Raw genomic sequence first — 7,140 nt, 5'->3', positions numbered from 1 at the left:
CATAGCAGGATTGAACACACAACCTTCAGTCTTCAAAGCTTTCCCTTATCTCCTTAAGCTGGACAACCTGTCACACTTACCATCATGTCTCTGTGATAGTCATTGTATAGTATGTCGAAAAAAGTAATAGTATTGTAAGTCGAAAAAAGTCAAAAAAAGGTATGTTGAAAAAAGTCATGAAAAAGTCATAGTATAGTATGTCGAAAAAAGTCATAGTATAGTATGTCGAAAAAAGTCATAGTATAGTGTGTTGAAAAAAGTCATAGTATAGTATGTCGAAAAAAGTCATAGAATAGTATGTCGAAAAAAAATCATAATATAGTTTATTGAAAAAAGGTCACAGTATAGTGTGTTGAAAAAGGTCATAGTATAGAATGTCAAAGAAAGTCATGAAAAAGTCATAGTGTAGTATGTTGAAATAGGTCATAGTTTAGAGTTTCAAAGAAATAATAAAAAAGTCATTGTACTTACTTTAGATTACATTAGATTCAACTTTATTGTCACTACACAGGTACAAGGCAACAAAATGCAGTTTGGGTCTAACCAGAAGTACAGTAGCAGTAAGTGCAGGATATACACTGGTTCATTAGTGCAGGACATGGATATGTAATGAATAAATAGTAGTAATAGTATAGTGTGTTGAAAAAAGTCATAGCATTGTAAGTCGAAAAAAGTCATAGAATAGTATGTCGAAAAAAATCATAATATAGTTAATTGAAAAAAGTCACAGTATAGTATGTCGAAAAAAAATCTAAAAAACGCATAGTGTAGTATTTCAAAGAAATGATAAAAAAGTCATTTTTTTCAAAATTTCACTTCAAAAGTAAAATCACTACGTAGAAGGATTGAACACACAACCTTCAGTCTTCAAAGCATTCCCTTATCTCCATAAGCCACACAACCTATCACGCTTACTGGTGTGTCTTTGTGATAATCATTGTATAGTATGTTGAAAAAAGTCGTAGTATAGTGTGTTGAAAAAAGTCATAGTATAGTATGTGGAAAAAGTCATGAAAAAGTCATTGTATAGTATGTCGAAAAAAGTCATAGTATAGAATGTTGAAAAAAGTCATGAAAAAGTCATAGTATAGTATGTGGAAAAAGGTCATAGTATAGTATGTCAAAAAAAGTCATTATAGTATGTCGAAAAAAGTCATAGTATAGTATGTCAAAAAAAGTCATTATAGTATGTCGAAAATGTCTAAAAAAGGCATAGTGTAGAATTTCAAAGAAATTCATAGTATAGTATGTTGAAAAAAGTCATAGTAAAATATGTAGAAAAAATCCTAGTATAGTATGTTGAAAAAAGTCACAGTATAGTATGTTGAAAAAAGTCACAGTATAGTACGTCAAAAAAAATCTAAAAAACGCATAGTGTAGTATTTCAAAGAAATAATAAAAAATGTAATTTTTTTCAAAATTTCTCTTCAAAAGTAAAATCACTACGTAGAAGGATTGAACACACAACCTTCAGTCTTCAAAGCATTCCCTTATCTCCATAAGCCACACAACCTATCACGCTTACTGGTGTGTCTTTGTGATAGTCATCGTATAGTATGTCGAAAAAAGTAATTGTAAAGTATGTCGAAAAAAGTAATTGTAAAGTATGTTGAAAAAAGTAATTGTAAAGTATGTTGAAAAAAGTAATTGTAAAGTATGTTGAAAAAAGTAATAGTATAGTGTGTTGAAAAAAGTCCTAGTATTGTAAATTGAAAAAAGTCATAGTATAGTAATATCGAAAAAAAGTCTAAAAAAGGCATAGTGTAGAATTTCAAAGAAATAATAAATAATAAAAAAGTCCTTGTACTTACTTTAATTTATAAATCCCGAAGGAAATTTTAGTCATAGCGTAGTAAGTTAAAAAAAAGTCATAGTATAGTATGTTGACAAAGTCATAAAAAGTCATAAGAACTCATTAAAAGTCATTGTATAACATGTTGAAAATGTCATAAAAAGTCATAATATAGTATGTTGAAAAGTCATAAAAAGTCATAAAAAGTCATAAGAACTCATTAAAAGTCATAGTATTGTATGTTGAAAAGTCATAAAAAGTAATAGTATAGTATGTTGAAAAAGTCATAAAAAGTCATAGTATAGCATGTTGAAAAAAGTCATAAAAAGTCATAAAAACTCATAAAAGGTCATAGTATAGCAAGTTGAAAAAGTCATAGTATAGTATGTTGAAAAAGTCATAAAAAGTCTTAAGAAGTCATAAAAAGTCATTGTATAACATGTTGAAAAAGTCATAAAAAGTCATAATATAGTATGTTGAAAAAGTCATAAAAAGTCATTAAAAATCATAAAAAGTCATAAGAACTCATTAAAAGTCATAGTATAGTATGTTGAAAAGTCATAAAAAGTCATAGTATAGTATGTTGAAAAGGTCACAAAAAGTCATAAAAAGTCTTAGTATAGTATGTTGAAAAAAGTCATAAAAACACATAAAAAATCATAAAAGGTCATAGTATAGCAAGTTGAAAAAGTCATAGTATAGTATGTTGAAAAAGTCATAAAAAAACATAATGAAAAACGAAAAGCATAACGAATATGAAGACGAAACCTTCTGTTTTCAAACCGTTCTCTTGTGCTATCTGCCTGGCACACCTTGGCAGGTCACTTAAGACTAATTGACGTTTAATGGACTAATTCCTAAACAAATGTCCTTAAAAGTATAGTATATCAAAAAGTCATGAATGAGTCATACAATCAGTAAAAAAAGAAAATAATATATAATACTATCACTTACAGGGGTAATTCTTAAGCATTTAATGCATTATATTTTCATTCCAGATATTAGGTAATACTTTTGCACATTTACCTAATTGAAATTTCCAATGTAGGAGTTTTATTAAATGCAATGTAATGGACAATACATGGCAGTAATTTATTGGTAAACACACTCTCATGAAAACACTTGTCATGAAAACACACACACACACACACACACACACACCAACAAAAAGAAAATAGCAAGAAAAATAGAAAAGTAAGAACAATATTCAATCCTTTGGTATTTGTTTTTATTTAACATTTCTGACTTCGGCACCTGTCATGTGTGTTGTTTTTCCTTTTTTCGTCTTAGCTAAGCTCAGGCTGCTGTTATAGAGAACACAGCACAGGGCGGGGGGGGGGGGATTTACAGAGCGTGTCCTCCCCAGGCCGTGCACTGTTCACAGGGATCAGATACCCCCAAAGTGTGTGTGTGTGTGTGTGTGTGTGTGTGTGTGTGTGTGTGTGTGTGTGTCTGTGTGTGTGCGTGCATGCCTGCGTGTATATGACTCTATACTCCTCTCTACTGCCGCTACCACCAGAGCTGCTGCCACAGACATATATATATATATATACATATATATATATATATATATACATTTTTTTTTTTTTTTACAGAGCCAGGACCTCCGGGTGCCCTCTGAGTTTCTCTTTATGAGCTCTAGCTCATCCCTTGATTTGTAGAGAAAACAAGAGCAGAGCAAGCTTTTACGGGACTCCTGGGGGAAATACACAAAGAAGGAGTTCTGACAAAATAACAAGAGAGAGAATTAGTTTGAGGTTTCTGCTGTCTGAACTCTGGAGGACGGCAGGAGAGAGGAGGTTAAAGCGTCTGTTTCCTGAAGCTCTTCATTCACCCTTCAGCTGCCTGGGAGAGAAATGTTTGGGACGCATAAGGATCATATTCATTGTCTTGTTGTTGTTTTGGTCTATGAAATGTCATAAAAATGATGAAAAATGTAGATCAGTGTTTTCTAAAAAAAAGCCCGAGATGACGTCCTTAAATGTCTCGTTTTGTCCAAGATGTTCAGTTTAATATCACAGAGGAGAGAGAAATATTCACATTTAACAAGCTGGAATCAGAACTGATTTGACTTTTATTCATAAAAAAAGAGTTAAACCGTGGTCGATAATCAAAATTGGAAAGAATTTGGCAAAAAAAAATCGCGTAACTCTCTCACAACTCAAATATTTTTCACTTTGCCGAAGAAACTAGAAACATATTCACATTTGTGACTCAAACCAAGAAATCGATTATCAAAACAGTTGGCGATTGATTTAACGGTTGACGACTAATCGACAAATCTTTGCAGCTCTAGAAATGTTAGAAAAGAGTTGATGAAGATGAAGAGAAATGGAGGGAAGAAGGGTGTGAACTTCCCCCCCGACACCAGCTCACTGACGTGGGCTCCCTCCTCCGCATGGCGTCCCGGAGATAAACACGGCTGTTCGTTTAACATCTTTCACCTCTTCCCCTGACCTCATTTAATCCCTCTGTTTCCCCTCTAACTCTATCCTCCTCTCTCACTCTCTCACTCTCTCTCTCTCTCTCTCTCTCTCTCTCTCTCTCTCTCTCTCTCTCTTCACTTCTACTTGTTATTTCAGCTCCTTTCTCTCTTTCCAGCGGTGTGGTCTGTTAAAAGGAAAAGTCCTGTGTTGAAAATGTTTCTTGAGTAAAAGTATGTAAGTATCATCAGGACAACGTACTTAAAGTAGTAAAAGTAAAAGTACTCAATGCAGAAAATCTCTTTTTTAAAAGCTGGAAAGGATCCAAACAGTTGTGTGTTTGATCTTTTCGGCATTTCAGCTGTCAAATTGGTGGTTAGTTCAATTTACAATAAAACATAGTATTGTGTTGAATGTGTAAAGTAACTAGTAACTAAAGCTGTCAGATGGAGTAAAAAGTACAATATTTCTCTCTGAAATGTAGAATAAGTAGAAATTACAAGTACAATAAAGTACAAGTACCTCAACATTTGTACTTTACCCTTGTACAACGTAAGGGTCAAATTGGACTGTTGCTGTCACAAATATAGTAAATTCTTTAAAAGGCTCTAGAGAAAATATAGTATAACTTTTTGTCAAATATAAACCAGTGGTATAATTTAAGATAAAAAAGCAAAAAGATAACATTTGACCCTTGAGTTGTCTTCCATTGGACCGTGCACTTGTTGTCCTCCTGGGTCAAAACTGAACATTTTCACTTGTCCTGACGTTTTCGTCTCTTTTTTCAACCCTTTTGGTGCTTTTTAAAAGAATTGTTTTTGGCCCCATTTTACACTTCCTTTCACTACCATGTATGAAAACCATTAACACCAACTTATTACTAGTTTTACACTTATATTTGGAATTCATGGTCAATGAACATTACTTAGGAAATTTTGAATTATTCACACTTATAATAAAGGAAGGATGATCACAGAAGGGTTCAGACAGGATACTGTTTAGATTTTTTTTGTTTTTAAATGGTAAAAGATTTAACAAAACACCCCAAATTTAATAAAAGTAGGGACCTGATCTTTTGTTGTACTTGCAATGAGCGTTGTGTGGAATCATGCATGTTATTTTTGGGTAATTACAATAAGTAATAGTATCAACTAAAGCCACATTTCTGATACAAACTTTTAAAAAACAGTTCAAATTTGCCCCGAAGACAACACAAGGGTTAAAACAGCGTTTTGATAAAGATGCACACATAATAAGTTAGCTATGAGGGTGTATTTTTTGAGAATTGAGTCTGTTAAATCATGCGTCACATTTGACCCCCACACACAAAAGATGTGATGCGTGTGCAGCTTTGCAACCCATTACGGGGGTAAAGTACAGTACTCTAGTAAATGTCCTTAGTTACATTCCACCGCTGTCCGTCTGTGTCCAGATGTTCGGCCCTGCTGCAGCAGCAGTGAAAGAGAGGACCTGGGGCCAAGTGTTGGAGATCTCCAGCGTGGACAGGAATGCTGCGTCCCCATCCGTCTCCATCAGCAGGGACGCGTTTGTTTGACTTGCGATGTGATGGTGTTTTCTCTGCCTCACACCTGCAGCTTCCTCTGATCCATGTTCTCCCAGCCCTGCCCCTCCTCCCGTGGACTCTCTGGACTCTCGCTGATCAGTTGCTCGAACGTGGAGTAAACACTCGTCCAGCTGCTACTGCTTCTCCTTGTGGGTCATATTTTGGGCTCGGTGTGTCCTTCAGGGGAACCGAAACCTGCAGGAGAATTTAGAGGTCTTTCCTCAAGAAAGTCAAAAGTTTTTTTGATGAATAAATAAAAGGCAACTTCACATTCTGGAGCATTATCATCACCATACCTGTGTCTAAAGCGTTGGGAAAGCTAGGGCAGATAATCAAATCAAATAAAAAAACACTCAAAAAACTTAAAGGCAAAGCTTGCTAGAAGTCCAGTAATCACGATACTTTGATTAATATTAACATCACGATTATTTAACACAATCCCTCATTGACTTTTGGTAAAATGCTGCATTTACTGAACTTGAAAAAACAAACAAACAGTGGAACAAATCAACAGTGGAAACAGCCTAAACTTTGACATTTCCCTTAATACTTTTCCCATTTGAACCGTTTTTTCTCATTCAGAAGACAAGACAAAATAAGAGTTACCTTGTAAAACGCCATGTGCAAAATAATAGTTTTTCTCAATGACATTGTTTTTGTAATGATTAGGAGCTGAAACTGATATGGGCATTACATTTGATTAATTGCACAGCCCTAGAAATCCACCAGGAACAAATCAGAACCATTACATCTGAGAAAAGTCATTTAGTTATGTACTGAAGCTTACATTGGTATAAAGTTCTGGTGCCCATAACGGTTTGGGGGGCTGCGCCTAATCCTTGTGATGTTAACCCTTGTGTTGTCTTCCCGTCAAAATTGAAAGTCAACACTTTAGTTGACGCTTTTTAATCAATGTTTTTAACTTTTTCTCACGTTTTTGTCCATTTTTTCAATGTTTGTGACTTTTTAACCCCACGTAACACTTACTTATTAACTTTATTTTCACAGTTATTTTTGAATTTATGGTCAATAAACCTCATTTTAAGAAATTATACCTAATGTTTGAGTTAGAAAAGCAGAAATTAGGAATTATTGAGACTAAAATTAAAGGAATGGATGTTGATGATAATCACAGACTGGAATATGTCAACTTTTACTCAATACTATTTCAAAAACACTTCCATTTGTTTTACAATGCTATAAAATTGAATAAGACGCCCCAAAATTAATGAAAGTAGAGATGTGTACTTGGCAAAGAGTGTTATTTTGGGGAATTGGAAAGGACATTGATATAGGACAACATGAGGACAACATGAGGACAACATGAGGACAACATGAGGACAACATGAGGACAACATGAA

This window comes from Etheostoma cragini, chromosome 15 (assembly GCF_013103735.1).
Source record: "Etheostoma cragini isolate CJK2018 chromosome 15, CSU_Ecrag_1.0, whole genome shotgun sequence".
In the NCBI taxonomy this organism is placed as follows: Eukaryota; Metazoa; Chordata; class Actinopteri; order Perciformes; family Percidae; genus Etheostoma; species Etheostoma cragini.
Note: the sequence above shows the minus strand (reverse complement) of the source record.